Here is an 18,643-nt window from a genome sequence, read left to right as displayed (position 1 = left end):
GAGTATCCTTTGGAGTGCGCCTTTATAGGCCACTTTCTAAACAAGCCTAAATAGCATTAGTCAGTTAATCGATCAATAATTCGATCCGAGTCTAATTGAATCGGGCTAGGTGTCGGATTCGGTTTATACTAGAGTTACGACTGTCTGGACCCAGTTTCTCGGTAAGTACCCACATCTATACCTTTCAAAGGTTTACATCTATAGCCTCCCTAAAGTATGCGCCAAGTGTTGAAGTAAGGATGTAACCGACAGGTACAACTGGAACTTGGTACTGGATTTTGGACTATTGCCTTTCGGACCTGTTTGTATCTTACATCTCTAGTTTTCTGACAAAAAATGTCAGAATGTGGGTAGAAAATTTTAACTGGGAACTTTTCGAAATACTTCCATTTTTGAGCAATTAAGGACAAAATTCAGACTATTTCCTCAAAGGTGCTTACAAAAACTCATTTCCAAAAAAGTTTACCCCATTTTTTTATTCGAAAAATATAAATTTCCCCCGGTTTGTTAGTCCTTGTCATGAACATTGATGGAGAAAAATATCTAATATCATATCCTCTATGTTGTCTTATATCCCTTAGCCTAGCAAAAGAAAGGAGAAAAATTGCCAGGATAAGATAAAAACTTTTCTATTAAAAAGCTTTCTTGTGCTCATTTTAACCTCAAATATACATATAAAATAGAATCAAAAAGAATAAGAATTGAAGGAAATGTAGAGGAACAACAAAAATCGGATGAGGAGAAGAAAAAAAAAGCTTTCACCAAAATAGACATAGATATCTGGTGGAAAAAAGGGGTCTGTACATAAATTATATTATCGATGATACAGCCCTTTTTTCTTACATTAGCATTCTGCTGTTCTTGTCGATTAAGCAGTGAATGGAATTTAATAATCATAATATTTTATTTTTATTTAAATACAACCCGAGCTATATTTGACACCTTAACAGCATAAGTCAGTTAATCGAACGGATTTCTACCAAATCCAGCAACAAGTCAGAGATTAACTGATTCGTGTTATTCGGGATACTCGTTGCTATTGCATTTTCAATTTCTCGGTTTCTTAGTATAATTTGTGGGAATAAAAAGAAGCCTAGATATTTCTTTACACATGTGCTGTTCTCAAAATGAAACACGTGAACGGTAAAGTAATCAATTATAGATTGCATAAAAAGTTATTGAAAGGCTTCAAATGTTTGATATCCGAGCGACACACATGAGAAACGATCGGAAGCTTTCAAGACGCATATTGAAAAGTTGCAACCACGGCGACGAGGTTGCAGTTTATTAAATTAAGTAGTAGACAATTGGCAAATTTGGTTGCTTTCATCAAGTGGCTGCAACTGAGTTTTAAGTGTAATGCTTCAGCTCTTAGTATACCGCACCTTCGTCATCGTATGAGCAACATTTCCAATATCCACAGATCGGGAAAACTCCAAAAATAAACGTAAATACCTAAAAACAGAAGAATTAATTCCATTAAAAACTTCATACCAAAGAATTTAATTTGATTAAAAGTTAAAGTTTTACTAATTACTACGCACAGTTACGACGATGGTTAAATTTCCCATAGAAAATAAAAGCACAACAAAGCATTTTGTCTTTTTAAGGAAGAGAAAATTTCAATATTTTTGTTACTGACGTTATTGTAAGTGCGCTGGATTTATGGTTTTCTGCCTTTTGTTGTTATTTCCAAGTGAGATTTTATGTTTATGAGAATGATGTTCAAGGGTTGATAACTTTGAGCATTTATATGAATTTGAAAATCCGTCTAGTTCGCTGGCCGTATAGATCAATTGTGTCCTATGGTCTACCTAAGATGTCGCTTGATACTGGCTACCGATTGCTAATTTAGCTCATCCAACTCACTTTAATAATGCTCAAATAGAAGAAGTAAACTAGTTCAAATTAAGCAAACGTGAATGTGACTCAAGAAATATTCAAAACTCTAAGATGCATGCATAAATACTAAGGTAAGCCTTCACAGTTTAAAAATAGAATAATACGCTTTATATGATACTCAAATTCCCAATTTGCACGCCCTTTTCACCACACGATGAGGGAACGAAAGCAATCCTTTTATAAAATATATTTATTTAACGAAGTAAGTGAAGCAACAAATTCCATTATCGCATGTAAGTAATAGAATAAACAATTAGTATCATCACCATCATCATCATCATTGTTTGAATATGTGAATATATATTTAACACAATTTGAATATTATTAGATAGGTAAAGTAAGTAAGCAAGCACAAAAACCAAAAAGCGGATGTTTTAAAACTTTTGCATAAACCACCTTACACTCAGTATATTTCCATGCTCCCTGTGGAGATTTCCTTCGAAGTTACAAAACAAAAAAAAATTTTTTTTGTGTCGTATGATAACAGTGAAATATGAGAGCTATAGCTTACCATTAACATTCCCTTTCACCTCGATACTACAAATTCCTTTTAAGGGAAGCTCTACTTACTTAATTGTGTATGGGTGTGTAACTTTATTCACAATACATTATGGAGTTGATGTTATTTGATCCAGGGTTGTGAAGTTCGGTTGTTGACATTGAAAGATTCAATGTTTTCTAACGACTGAGATGGGAATGTCACATGCTTATGCTGCAATATTTTGTGTGTAAGCATGTTGCGTTATTAATATGTGAAGGCGTCTTGGGAATTATTACTAGAACTGAATCTACAAATCTACAATTTCACAGAATCTGTGATATTTAATCCTCATGGGGATCTGAAAGATGCATAGCTTGGTATTATATGCTTATCAAGGTACATTTTACAGTGAAATTCGAAGCACTTCATTGGCAATAATGTCTGGAGTCTACAAAGAGTGGCTATGAGCTGCGATTCAGTGCATATGATTCCATAAAGAATCCTAAGTTGAGTCTCGAAACCATGATAGATCGGTGTGCAATAATTAAGTCCCGAAGAATGACACCGAGCCACTTTAACTCACTCATTGTCTTGCTGTATCATATCATTGAACTTTAAGGATCATATATTAAGATTCTTGCCTTTGAACATCCAAAAACATTTACAATATCATCCCAACCCTGCCTCAAACAGCATGAAAGGAAAGTAAATTAGTTATTAAATGTCATTAAAAATTCTGCAAAAATACAAAAGAAAAACTTTTTTTTTCTCTTCTATGCCAATCCTTTTGGGTAATAAATATGTATATTTGAATCTACATTAGCAAAATTAATAAATTCCTAATTTTATGATGCTATTCTTTACAAAAACAGCGAAATTAACGGAAATATTGAAAGAAATTTTCGCACCCATTTTCGTCTTTCCGCTTCACTCGTTTTCATTTCTTAATGTATTTACAGCAATAAAAATAAAAATTCTGATGAATACAAAGACATGATTGGGGATGAGTTATAATCCCTAAACACGAACTTTTACAGTTTCAACATACAGAAGATTTGTTAAGCTATTGTAACTACTTTTATGGAATTTCTCATGAAATGGAAACGAAAATCAAATTACTGATAGATTGAGAACAAAATGATATATGGAAGGGTATGGGATTTTTTTGGGACTCGCTGTGAGGAAATGAAAATTAATTCTTGTCTGTGGAAATATTTGATGAATTTTTATTTTTGGAGAATTTAGGATTAGAAAATGAGGGAAAAATATGGGTAGATTGAAATTTACAGAGCAGAAGGGAGGATTGGCTTCAAACATTGGAAAAAGTTTGCAAATTCATAGGAAAATTTAGGTCAATTTTTGATAAAGCTTTGTGATTTATGAGGAATTCAAAGATAATTGAAAATTATGAAGACATTTCCTAAAACTAGTCCGAACATCGCAACATATTTGCTAGGACACCGTAACGTCATCGAATCAACGGTAAGATACCCTGACAAATTTTACGTCAAAAATGCGTTTCACTTCATTGTGCTTCTCAGATAGGGCATTGAACATTTTATTGAGAGGACAGATCATAGTTAAATGCAATTAGATTCGCAGGACCTTCTGAAAATTCTAGCAATTCATAAACATTATGTCCAATGAAGGGGATGGTTAATCTATTTCAATACTGCTCTGTGACTCCTGCAAAAATTCACTTTGACAGCTTAATTTATCGTAATTTGAATTAAGTACAAATTGACTTAAAAATTGTTATCAGAGCGTAACAATGGTCCATGTTGCCATCAGGAACCGTTCACTTATTACGTTCGCTTTTTAGGGAGGGGGTCTAGGATTTTGTAACAGCCTCAACCAAAAAATTTTTTGTAACGACCTTTTGTAACGAGGGGGGGGGTCTAGAAATTCATTTTTTTGCGTAACGTAATAAGTGAACGGTCCCTCAGCAATTAACATTAAAAATTGCATTTGAAACCACAGACAATTGGAGCGAGGTCGCGACTTTCTTCAGCCTTGTGCAGTAATTGATCTTTTATTCGTACTCGATACTGAATTCTTAAAGACAATCCTCCACATCACATGTCCCAGGGTTTACTATACAATGTATCTAGCGACAGTAATGGCAAATCGTGTATCAATCCCGTATTTTAAGTCATTGATCCTTTATTCAAGATACCAAAATATTTAATATGTATTTCATACAATGTATTTTGTATAAATCATACCCGTTCATATTTTTTCAGACAAACATTCTTCGAAATTCATCATTCAATCTTAGAAATCGGTATTATTTGGCAAACATGTATGAGGAAACCTTATACTCTAATAAATTCAAACGAATTTTTCTCTTTTTTCCAGAAATTGAAGCCGGCTTAATGTTTTCTAATTTTTGACGTCTCAAACAGGATTCAGACTTCATAACTTATTCAAAAGAAATGTACTTTTAAAGGTATTTAGGATCATATAACCAATATTTTCCTCTAATTTGAAATGCTATAAATACATCCATTACAGTTCATACGGATAAATTCATATAAATGCATTTCCAAAAGTAAAATTCCCCCACATTAACACCTCATATGAAGTTCTAAAGAAAATTAAGCTTAACATTTTCCAAATCATTCAAGCAAACAAAGTGGAATCCTCACATTCGAAATCCATCAACCATTCATTCCATTGGATCAAATTTTCTACTCCATTTGGTAAATTTCCCTTCTGTTTATGAAATATTGTTTATAATAAGAGGTAAGATTTCATACCTAATTCATTTTTTCGTTATATACCGGGCTATTTTCTATATGAAAATCCTCCATCATTTCCAACATTATTACCTGCCAACATGAAGTAATACCTTCAACACACATTATAATAAGCCTGTTTATTTTTTTAATAATATTACACACATCCCCTCATGTAGAAAAAATAGTATCAAAAAAAAGTTCTTTTTCAGCTTCCTTTTTAGTGCTCATGAAGGAAATGAGGAAATACGAATATATGAAAATATAATAGGGACGAAAAATAACAAGGCATGGACAGTTTTTCAGAGTGATTCTTAGAAGGTTGAAAGGTTTCATGAAACTTTTTTTTTTCGATGAGGGATGATTTTCAGTAGTTCCTTTATTAAAATTCATTTCAGGGGTTAGAAAACGAATACGAATGGAGATGGATGATAAGCTACAACAATAAACGCTTTACATGACATCCACACCTTGACTTCAATAAAAATACAATTATATTCACAACATATGTATGAATGAATACACAGCAAATATATTTATGCATATATATGTTTGGATTCATGTCGATATGGGAAAAATAGGGAGTGTTTATGAAATGATATTTCAAGTAGCGAAATACAATAACTTTGGACATTCTTCTTGCTTTGAAATAACATCTGTATAGCATGTATCTATTTCGTTTCAACCATTTTAACAGCAGGGGGATAATGTGAAAGCTTAAATTGATAATGCAAGGCACTTTTGAGCAACAAAAATAATGTGACGTATTTTGGGGGACTCTTCCTATTGATATACTTAACTCGTTTAGTAATGGGGTCAATTAAGGGTTGGATTTGTTATAGTTATTTTCCTTCTTCTTTGGAACTTCAAGTTATATTCATACTAATAATCACGTTTGATGGGATAAGCTGCTAATGAGACTTACTTTGCATCCAAAAACTTGTCATACCCAAATGATTAACTTGACGTTAAGGATATATAAAACCAGAACAACACATCGTGTTCTAGGGCGACGTAGGGGTCGCCGTATTAGTGATGAGACGCAAAGTTGCCAGGCAGCATCTGAATGATGGTTGATTTTGACTCATTTTTCCGGCAAAATATGCAGTTCGTCACATTTTGTTGCTCGATTAATAAGCACATTACTCGTTGCTTGAGTTCAATTGCCTGAAGAGTACCATATCCAATTCTAAAACTAATAATTGCAATGCCGATGTCACAGTAACTAAGCACTGAAGTACAGAACCACTTCAAAAGCGAGCCACTTCAATTAAAGTGAGTAATAGCGGCTATAGAATAGCTTTAACATCGACAGCACAACTTCAATCGTAAATTTCAATCAAGTAAATTACCCCCTGATCTACACCCATCGAATTGAACAGGGATTGACGTATATTCCATATATACCTGATAATGATAATAATAACAATAAAATGAATAACGAAAAAATTCTCGCTTTCAGTTCCATCACATCACAGCAATAATAATACGAACAATAGAAACGACAAGAAGAAGTAAATAAATTGGAATTGGAAACATTAAAAACGTAAACAGAATGAAAGAAAAAAATATGAAAAAAATAAAAATAATAAGAACGGAAGCATTTATGGAATGAAAATCGCATCACGAAATTATATATCAGCACATTTGCTCTTCGACCTCCGACCATAGGTGTGTGCGAGAAGTGGGAGAGACCAAACAGAAGTAATGGATGAAGGAAAGGAAGGAAAAAATGTTAAAACACATTCCATTCAAATGGAAATTAATTTTTCACTAAATTTACCTTTCATTCTACAGTAAAATGGAATTTTTAAGTTCTTCTTTTTATTGCTGTATAGTACTCGCCTATTCTCAACTTCCAACTCACTGACATGTGTGTAAGCTTTATTCCTTCTCTTGCTCCAACTCGTTACTGTTTCTGATGTTTTGCTTTTGTTCTCCTCCGAAAAATATATATTAAAAATTCCTATGCTTTAAAAAAAAGACAATGGATGTTAATTTAATTTTTTAATGAATATGGGAAAAATAAAAGTTTTTCAGTCGAAAGAGATTGTTTGATTTGGAAATGAAATTGTTTAGGATTTGTTCATATATGTTGTCTCAAGTGACATAATTGGAGCTGACTTAAACATAGTTTCCACGTAGAGACGGCTTCCATATGGTGCGTTAAATACTTCATTTATGTCATTGTTTCGCTCAGGGGTCCATTATATATGATGGACTCTAATTTTTTGAATCATTTTGACATTGTAGATTAAGTTTAGTATGATATCATCTCGGAAAGTACCCCAAAAATCTCATCTTGTTTGCTGGAGTGTCACTATGACGCCATATTGACGGTAAGTCGCGAAATAGCTCTGAAGAAAAATCTGAAGTGTGTCCTGTACATGTCATAGAAAAAAATTAAAATCCAACCTAAGTGTCGTGGAGGTCTAATTTTCCCTTTTCTTCTGTGTGTCTTCAAGACATGCAGCTTTGGATGCAGGGCTGCTCTTTTAAACATATGTGGACATTATTTTGAAGATGACATCTAAAAATTACTCATAGAAGCCCAAAAACATTTTAAAGTAACCAAATGATACATATTCCTATTTATATCGATACTCAGCCTGCATATACTGATCAAAGTCAAATTGTAACTTCAAACATGTAATTCCAGAATTTTTACAATTTCCTGCAGACTCATTTAACGGAAGACCAAGTTTACTTTCACATACCTTGCGAATGTATCTCGCCATTAAAGATCACATGTGTATCTTTCAAGTTTCGAAAAATTCCATAAAATTTATAACGACAAGGAAACTTTTTGAGTAGCAAGAAGAAATTTTGTGCCATCCCTTGTAGATTTTTCCACTTTTTCTTCTTATCGAGTAGATTTTTTTTACACAAACAAAAATTCTTTCTCAAATATTTTTTCACTCGCATTTTTTTTTATTCCACAGCAAGGGTTTTAATCCTCTTCATGCCATGTCTGTCGCAGTCTTTTTCCTCCACATCCACCGACACATTTTCTGCTTATATGCTCAGAGTCTAGCAACTAAAGAAAGATTTCAACTAATCCTTTTATTTTCAGTTGATTTTTTTTTTCTCTATCCGCTTTCGTTCGGTTAATGAATGGAGAAGTGCTTTCACAAAGAATTTAACAATGTTTTTTGATGTGCTGTGGATTGTAAAAATTGCTCGCTATACGAAAAAAATAAGGCTTTTATGTGCACGATGTGAGATGGGAGATGAAAAAAAAGTTCCGCAATTTCAAAAATTCATAAAATTAATGAATGAAAATTAAATTTTCGTATCATGATGGTATCACTGCACTGCTGTCATAAATGTTGATGGTCACATGATGAAATTACAATAAAATTAATTTTTTATTTGCTTTATTTATGCTTCATTTTTACTTGTATGCGTTACAGACCAAAAAACTGTTTTTTATTGAAATTTTATGATGATTTTCTGTGTGATTTTTTGAACGTCAAACTTTATTTATTTTGACCGATATTTTTATATTTATATTTTTAATAACTCTATTTCAATATCCCTTTATAGGTTTGTGACTCGGCAGGGGATGTCCGTGTGCTAGTCATTGTTTTTTTTCGAATCATATGTAGAAACAACGTGGCTCACAACCTTCCAATATGCACCCCAGTCAGAAATGTCAGATAAAATTATAAGCTTAAGGTCTAGGTTTTAATGCGGTGGTCTAGCGTGGCCTCACTCGTTGGTCTGAATAGCACAAATCAGTTAGTCAATCAAAAATTCGGTACCTATTATATGGGCATCTGAGTAACGTTGACTTGGTGCAAGATTATAGATCGATTAACCGACTTGTACATGCACATTTTTTAATGAACTTGGCATTGGTAATTGGCAAGCAGTTGTCAGCAATAGAGTCAGCATCAGACGCTAACTAAAATAGGCCATGGATCACAATTGATTTGTACAACCATCGAAGTAAGTAAGTAAGAAAGAGGGTAACCGACTTGTGTTATTTGGGTGTACAATCAACAGTCTTGAAGCTCCCTAGCGTAGCTCTGGATCTCAATGACCTAAATAACTAAAGGTTTTTTAGTTCCATTAACAAAAATCCAATTAATTTATTCTAATTTCATGTCTATATCATCAATAACTTTGATATTTGCCATAGAATGGCAAAATTAATTAATTCAATAAAGGAATATGGGATAGGAACCGTCTATTTTTCACGTAACACGTTTAGAGGAGAAGGGATTGAAATTTTATGGCACCTTAAACAATGAATTTGATGAAAGGGATTAAAAATTCAATTTTTCATGTTACACAATAAGTGAACGACCCCATATCAATTTTCCATAAAAGAGAAAAAAATGTGGACCTGCATATTTAATATATTTCATTCCAGACATAAATAATTCGATTAAAATTTTATCAACAAAAAAGTGAGGTATCATTCAAGGCTCATAATATTCCGAGAGCATACATATATAACGTATATTGAAGGGATTTAGAATATATTAAATATATTGGAATCAATAAATTCACTATGGGGCAAAATGAAAAAAAAGGGACATTCACTTTGTTTTTTGGACTTTTTCGAATTACATCTAGTGGGTATTATTTTCTTGTAGTACATATAGCAATAGACTTGCATGCCAAATTTCAGGTCATTTGGTGCTGTTTGGTCGATTCTGGAGCTGTTTAAAGTTGAAAAGTAGTGAAAAAACAGATTTTTTCACATCCTGTTTGACTCGGGAAATTCCATATTTAATTAAAAGATATTGAAAAACGGTTTTCGGTTCCTAATTGTACTATATAAGAGCTTTAATTTTATATACTGGAAAGTTTATATGTACTGGGTTTTAATGGCAGGGCTTTAGAAAATGTATGAAAATACCAGGAAAATAAGCTTCAGGCGTCCGGAACTAACATTTTTAGGTCGATTTCCCCCATACGGAGCCATACTAGCTTAAAGTACTTACTTTCTAGTTTTCAAAAATTATTGCATTTTAAGTTTTGGACGAATTTTTTCTCAAAACTAATATTTCTCATATAAATTTAGAAAATATCGGTTGATAATAGTTTTTTTATGTTTTTGTATGAATTTAGCCATTTAAGAACGATTAGTGAAGAAATTTTTACAAAAAGTTCAAAATTCGCCGAGTTAGAGGTACATATGCTATTTGACGACTTGACCCTTTTTCTCATCACTCAAACTGCTATAACTTTTACATGACTAAATATTTTTCAGTTCTGTTTTGTTTTTCTTGTAGCTTATTATAATACCTTTCCAACGATATATAATACTTAATAGTTGGAAATAGTCTTGGTCGTGAAAACGGACCCTGTTTGTGACTGACCCTTTTCAAAGGAATTTTCAAAAAGGTCATTTCTAAATCTACCACTTAGAAATTAAATAATACAATGTTTTTGGGTTTTTGTGTCAAAATATGATAATTATGAATCTCAAAACACAAAAAATCTCATTTTGTAAACTTTCGACAGCTTTAGGGGCCTTCATAGGTAATACTCAGGTAATCTTTCAATTCTCAGATATGAAACATTTTTATTGACTTTTTTTGATTGATATTGAATATTTATACTTATTTTGTGCAAAATATATCAATTTTAAAAAGCTTGGGTCGAGAAAAAGTGATTTTTGACTATTTTATTAAAAATAGGCTTAGGTTGGCCACATTTAAGGCACTCCAGTAGCCAGTATGATTAAGTTCTATACATGTTTTATACATATTTATAAAGGTAATAGTAGTAGCTAGTAATAACAGAAAACAGAATGAAAAAATATTGGTTCTAAAAAAGTTATAGTCATTTGAGTGGCCAAAAAAGGGTCGAGGAGGGCAACCAGCATAGGCAAAAACACAAAAATTCAAAAATTTAATGAAATTCTTGAAGTTTTTTGAATAAAAATTAATTTTATGTCATATTAATTCAAAATAATGCATTTTTTGTCAAAATAAACGTAAAATTTTAAATTTTTGTGTTTTTGCCTATGCTGGTTGCCCTCCTCGACCCTTTTTTGGCCACTCAAATGACTATAACTTTTTTTAGAACCAATATTTTTACATTCTGTTTTCTGTTATTACTAGCTACTACTATTACCTTTATAAATATGTATAAAACATGTATAGAACTTAATCATACTGGCTACTGGAGTGCCTTAAATGTGGCCTACCTAAGCCTGTTTTTAACAAAATAATCAAAAATCACTTTTTTTCGACCCAAACTTTTTAAAGTTGATATATTTTGCACAAAATAAGTGTAAATATTCAATATCAATCAAAAAAAGTCAATAAAAAAGTCTCATATCTGAGAATTGAGAGACTACCTGAGTATTACCTATGAAGGCCCCTAAAGCTGTCGAAAGTTTACAAAATGAGATTTTTGTGTTTTGAGATTCATAACTATCATACTTTGACACAAAAAACCCAAAAACATTGTATTATTTAATTTCTAAGTGGTAGATTTAGAAATGACCTTTTTGAAAATTCCTTTGAAAAGGGTCAGTCACAAACAGGGTCCGTTTTCACGACCAATACTATTTCCAACTATTAAGTATTATATATCGTTTGAAAGGTATTACAATAAGCTACAAGAAAAACAAAACAGAACTGAAAAATATTTAGTCATGTAAAAGTTATAGCAGTTTGAGTGATGAGAAAAAGGGTCAAGTCGTCAAATAGCATATGTACCTCTAACTCGGCGAATTTTGAACTTTTTGTAAAAATTTCTTCACTAATCGTTCTTAAATGGCTAAATTCATACAAAAACATAAAAAAACTATTATCAACCGATATTTTCTAAATTTATATGAGAAATATTAGTTTTGAGAAAAAATTCGTCCAAAACTTAAAATGCAATAATTTTTGCTCCCCAGTACTTATTGTAAAGGTTTTAACGGTTTTGAAAACTAGAAAGTAAGTACTTTAAGCTAGTATGGCTCCGTATGGGGGAAATCGACCTAAAAATGTTAGTTCCGGACGCCTGAAGCTTATTTTCCTGGTATTTTCATACATTTTCTAAAGCCCTGCCATTAAAACCCAGTACATATAAACTTTCCAGTATATAAAATTAAAGCTCTTATATAGTACAATTAGGAACCGAAAACCGTTTTTCAATATCTTTTAATTAAATATGGAATTTCCCGAGTCAAACAGGATGTGAAAAAATCTGTTTTTTCACTACTTTTCAACTTTAAACAGCTCCAGAATCGACCAAACAGCACCAAATGACCTGAAATTTGGCATGCAAGTCTATTGCTATATGTACTACAAGAAAATAATACCCACTAGATGTAATTCGAAAAAGTCCAAAAAACAAAGTGAATGTCCCTTTTTTTCATTTTGCCCCATAGTGAAATTTGGAATATTAGATTAAATGTCGTATTATGTTCATTTTTTGGTTCACATCCCACTCATACGTTCATCAGAGGGTATGAAAAAAAAGAGTGGATTTATGCGTAAGTTTACACAATAGATATTGAATTGTATACAACACAAGACAGTGTGTAGGTAGGAGAAAAGGCTTCTTGATTCTTTTTTTATTCCGTTGAATCAAGAACATCTCAAAAGATCAGAAGATGAATGATTTTGAGGAAAAGGAAATCCTTTCTACTGTGTAATGAACGATTTTTTTCACTCAGCAAACGTCTTACCAAGAATGAAGTCTCGGCTTGTAATCAAGTTAAGTGAGTCAGTGTCTTCAACAGTTTTTTTTTCCTCCTCTTCTCTTTCATGATTGATGATCTTAATTTCATCTTAAATCAGTAAATCGAGTTAACACTATTGACGGTTGTTATTTTACAGTCAAATGAATTTCGGATAAAAAAGTACATAACTTTGAACAGATTGAAATTAATTAATTTTGACTCTTTTTAAATGTGGGTGTTGTGTAAATTTTCGTTTTTGAAACAATCTCTAGCACTGTCTGATTTAAAGGAATTTGCGCTTTAAAAAGGTTTGGCTTTGAAATGCTTTGATTAACCCCCTCTCTTCTTCCTTCATTTGGCTTTTTGATTGCTAAGTGTGCAAAAAGTTTTTGCGACATAGATGAAGAGTAACTGAAACAATACTCTAGTGCGAAATACTTAATAGGATAAAATATGGTTTGAACTACGGTTTAAATTTTAAAGATATAAAGAACAAAAATCATGTAATTTACCCAATTATATCAAGAGAGGTAATCGATCTAAATTCTGGTTTCAGGCCGATACTTACTTACTTGCTGGAACCATTCTATTGCTGGTGGAGATGACTTTTGATGGAGCTATGCATAATGCTGTTGTGCAGCATATACTACTATAAGAGAATCTGCTAAATACTGATCTTATTATAGAGTTTGCACATATTATCCGGTATCAAGTCAATGTGACTTTGGAATGGTGTCAGTTTTAAATTAGATCGGCAACAATTCAAGGTCACACCAACCTGGAGTCGGAATTTTTATCGATTAACCGTTTTGTGTTGCTCGGAACAACCTTAACAAATAATGAGCATTTAATGAGCATTTAATTTTGTAACCATACTCATGAGCATGCTCATTGTCTGTTCGGGCAATCAGGAGAAAAATAGTTTTTGGCTAGTAAAAGTAATCTTTACTCCTTCACTCTACCATCTGCATGCAACTAATACCATTCAGATGCAGTTAATCTTGCAAATATGTATGTAATCATTCAAATTGTCTATCCAGGCACCTATGAATTTCTAGAATCTTCATAAATTTTAAAAAATTCCAACTTATTTCCTGTGTACCCGTATGTTTTAAAATTCAACAATCATTCATCTGTGAACACAAATTGAATTTCTTACTAAACATATGGAATATATCGGCAAGAAAAATTTCATCTGAATTGCTTTTTCGGCAACATATTCCGTTATTCAATAAAGAAACTCAGCTCATGAAAATATGGGAAAATATTTAAAGCATATTGCTTAAAATTCCCCTGAATTTCCAGCACAAAACATCAAAAACAAAACAAACCAAAAACTTTTATCTTAAATCAAAAAGGAAAGAGAAAAGAAAAGAAAAAAAAAAGTTTATCTCATCTTTTAAGAAACTTCATATTAAATTATGTCATCATATAAAACTTCAACTCTTTCCACTTCTTTTTCCTTCACTTTTATCATCTACCTTGTTCCTTTTCACTCACTCACTCCACTCACAAACAAAAGGATGACAAAAATATTTTTTTATGTTTTAAAAGCATAAAGTAAAAGCTATAGCATGTGCGATGATCAGAATCTACAGTTCCATAAAAAGGATATCTTAAAAACCAAAAAAATGAGAGAGAGACACAAAGAAAATTTAAGAGGATGGGGATGTGAAATAAAAATCCCAAGGTAGCTTTCACAACTTTTTCTTACTTTTTTTTGAACATTTACAAGAACATTTTCTGTGTAAGGGAACTGCAAAGAAAAGGAAGTGATTACAAGCTGCTATTTCTGAATGTTAGTAAGACGCATTTTTGGGATTTTTAAGGAACACGATCAAATGATGACTTCTTGGTTCATATACACAGCTTAAATGGTACTCGTTGTGATATACAGCATGATCTTCCCAAACGACATAGATGAGTAAGATCCGTTTGAGATCCATATGTGTAGCATAGATAGGCGACTTTCATTTGGTGTTAATTCGGGATTGTTGAAATCGAAGTCTGACCAAACGTTAAGTATCAACCTTCTTTTGGTTCCGATAAATACACCGCTTGTATCTGAGCTATGTGCCGGATGAATACGTTAAAGTGTAGAGTAAGGACTATACAAACAGCCTCGTTTGAAGGGTTGCAACTCCACAATCAAACTAGGGATGATAAGGTCGACCATTTCCAACATGAACTTGTACAAATAAAGCGACATAATATAAAAAGGACTGAATTTGGTGTTAATAAGCAGTTCGAGCAAAACCTTGAAAGCTCCGTGATTGAGCCTTTTCCATTTGTGTCGTTCGTGCTCTTTAACCAAACTTACGATCAAACATTGCTAGGACAACAAAATAAAGAAATCCATCTCATATGGAATAGTTTGCATACGCAGCCAGCCAGTGCATCATGTCAACAGCACCACACACACATTTTAAAAGCCAATTCCACGAGCAAAAATTTTTCTTGTTTCACAAAAAAAAAAAAAAAAAAATAATAAATTTCTCCCAAAAAAATAATTTTTCAAAAAAGAATTGCTGCGGAACAGTGAGATTCTGAGATTGGAGGCAGTAATAATGGCAAGCTATGGTATCATCATCGTCATCATCATTGAGGCAATAGACAAGGGAGAAGAGATGAAGTTTAAGAATGGAGACACTAAGGAAGGAAGGAAAGAAGACTTTTGCCGAGCATAGCGGAGAGAAAGGAAGGCAAGAAAAAAAATAATCAATAAATGCCAGCACTTGAAGCAATGGCACACAAAAATATATACACACACAAAGTATTGGAAGTGATATATGATATTTCGTTGCGCTTATCATTCCTCTGTCGTTCTTCAAATATTTATTTATGACATACACATTTTCTCTTCTATCTCGCTTTCCTTTCTTTCCTATTAATAACTTTTTGTCAGCTGCTTATGAAAAGAAGTACATAATAAAGATTATTTATTTCATCTCCTTTTCATTTTTTATTTTTTTTTTCTTCACATTCACTCACTTTTTTCTTTCCTTTATGTGTGCATGTAGAGAAGGCAGGTGAAGATTAATAGATTCTAGGCTCTTAACTGTATACTCATTGCTATACATATTCTATTGTTTGAGATTTTATTATCATTGTTAACGCTTCATAAAGGAAAAAGTCATGAGTGTTGAGTCATTGTTGCTCTCTTCGAGGCACACAGTGAATTTTCATAATTTTAATTACCTTTCGCCTAATTAAAGTTCTTTGGTTCTTTAATTGATTCAAGGAAATAAAGGATGTTGTAGATTTTCAACAATTCAGCTTGATTACTTGGCTTCCTGGAATTGTGCGTATTTGCTTTACATTTGTCTTTACCAATTCGAAGAAGTCGGGTCAGTATTATTTTTAAAGTAGGCATGAATATTCTATTTTGCTACTTGACTGATTCAAATTTATATTTAATTGCGACCTTTCTGACTAAATACAAATAATGGCTTAAATAACCTTCTTATTATGACCAATGCGGAAAGGTCCAGAAGGTAATTTTGTTCCTAATGCATATACCTAGCAGCTGTGGTGTAGTGGTTAGAATGTCGGGCTACCAATCCTAACGACTCGGATCCAATTCCAGGAAAAGACTAGCTGAATTTGGGATGCTCTTTCGATGTTTTGGCCACGTCAACACGATTTTTATGATTCGTGACACACAAATTAAGGTTAGGTACATTGCATTGATATATTCTGAGTCATGCGGTATGCAGAGCTGGGAATTAATCGACTTCAAAAGGTATCAAGCCTTCATGTCGCTTCCATATGGTTGTCAAATTGGGATAGCTTCACTTCAGAGCTCCGAGAGACCTAAACGAGAAAGTTAAAGCAATTTTATATCACCAAATGGAAGCTATCATTAGTTGAACCTTAAAAGTTCCATTGCAGAGCCTTCTTATTTAGCGTCGCTCCATGAGTGAAGCTCCATGGCGTAGTCTTCTTCATTTGTACCGCATTGGATAATATCAAAGCTTTTTAAAAGTATTTTAAAGGTCTCTTTTGTATGGCAAGACTGCTAGCCTCAAATCATAGTAATATGATCCCGAAAATGACAAGGACTATCTTAGATATCTATAACAAAGCAACAAACATTCTCAGAATTCCCAGGACTAAACCCTCAATTTAAATTTCATCAAACAAATTTGTGAAGAAAAAAAAATAAATCAAAAATATTTTCCTATATAGAAGCAGTGTTTGCTCGAGGCATCATGTCAAAATTCCATATCAATATGTCTATCAATACTCCAAAAACCTAATTCAATTTTTCCTCGCATTTAAAGAATGTCTTTTTAAATTTTTTTTTTATTCAATTTTCATCTTCGATTTCATGTTAATACTAAAAGCATTAAAACTGACTGTCAATCCTATACAACCCCGAAAGAATGTACATAAAGATACTATGGAGAGAGGAAAAATGTTTAAATTGAATGTCATTCTTTCCCTTTACTTTATTCACACCAAACAGTTTAAAAAAAGCGCAATTTATTTTCATTCGACGCTTCCTCAATCTCATTGCCATAAATAATTTTTATTTTAAATAGCTTAAGGGAGTCAATCTTTGACGTTTCGAAGGTTCTTGTACGCTGTTATCGAATGTGTGCATAATAAATCTTTCTTTGGAGGGATTTTAAACAGCGGTTTTTGGGATTGAAGATTTTCTTTGAATTATCCCTAAATTACGCTGTAAAGTGTGCCGTCGACAATTTTTGAAAATATCGTGAATCGTATGTCTCGTGTAGATTCAAACGAGACTTACCACTAAGGTGAGTTGCGAAAAATAAAGGGTTGTCCACCACTGATCTAAATACATGTTAACAAGCTAGTAATCATTTCAAAAAGTCACTGTTTATGATAATACTGTTGCTAATACAATAATAAGTAATTAAATGTGCATTGAGATACTTTTTAAAAATCTCATTAGTAATAAGGAACAGTTCACTTATTACGGTACCTAAAAAACTAATTTTCAGACCTAGCATCGACTTCGTTACACCTCTTTTCTCCACTCTTATTACAAGAAGCTGTTTAAACCATTACAAAATTGAAAACCTCCCTCCCCCCTCCCTAAAAAAGCATTCCGTAATAAGTAAAAAGCTCCTAATCACATTCCTTACAAACTCAACTTAGTGTATGTAGAGCAGAAAAAGCAGAGCATGTGTTTATTTTCTCCAACTCAAAGCTCTTCAAACAAAACAAAAAAAAAAAAACGTAAAAAATATTTAAATTATTTTGTAAATAAGAATATTTTTTGTTCCTTCCCATGAATTTATCATTTTTATTCTTTTTGATATGTGTCATACTTAAAGCATTGTTTATTAACATTTGAGAAAATAAATGGATGTAACATGAAGAAGTGATGCTGATGAAAAAATGAAATTAGCGTGTTCAGGAATAAATTTCAACTCAATTTCATTTATATTATTCATGATCCTATCACTGAATTCAAGTAAAAGATTTTCATATTCTTTTTTTTTCATTTGATGTCATTAGCATTTGAATATTTTATGGTGATGTGCTGGTACGTAATGATTTATTACTATGGGGAGAGTTAAAGGAATTTTATAGGAGAGGAGTTATAAACAGTTTATGGTATGAAATATAGTTTTTTAAAAGTATTCCACAAATTATAGCTTCTAAATACAATCTAGGGCTTCAATTTACCCCGAGCAGACATGGAGCATGTTCACAAAATGCTCACAAAATTGAGAATGCTCAATTTACATATGTCGATTTGTACGTTCATTTAGGTGAGTATATTCACTGTCTATTGAGGCACTGTATTTTTGCCAAGACGCTGCTTTATTTTTCTCTTGTGTGTCCTGATGTGTTTCAACTCTGCATGCTCGATGACTCAGAGTAAATCAATGTAACGAACTTATC

This window comes from Chironomus tepperi, unplaced genomic scaffold (genome assembly GCF_022539635.2).
Source record: "Chironomus tepperi strain 1889 unplaced genomic scaffold, CSIRO-AGI_Ctep_v1 contig_48, whole genome shotgun sequence".
Lineage (NCBI taxonomy): Eukaryota > Metazoa > Arthropoda > Insecta > Diptera > Chironomidae > Chironomus > Chironomus tepperi.
The sequence above is the reverse complement of the archived record's forward strand: the minus strand, read 5'-3'. Positions refer to the sequence as shown.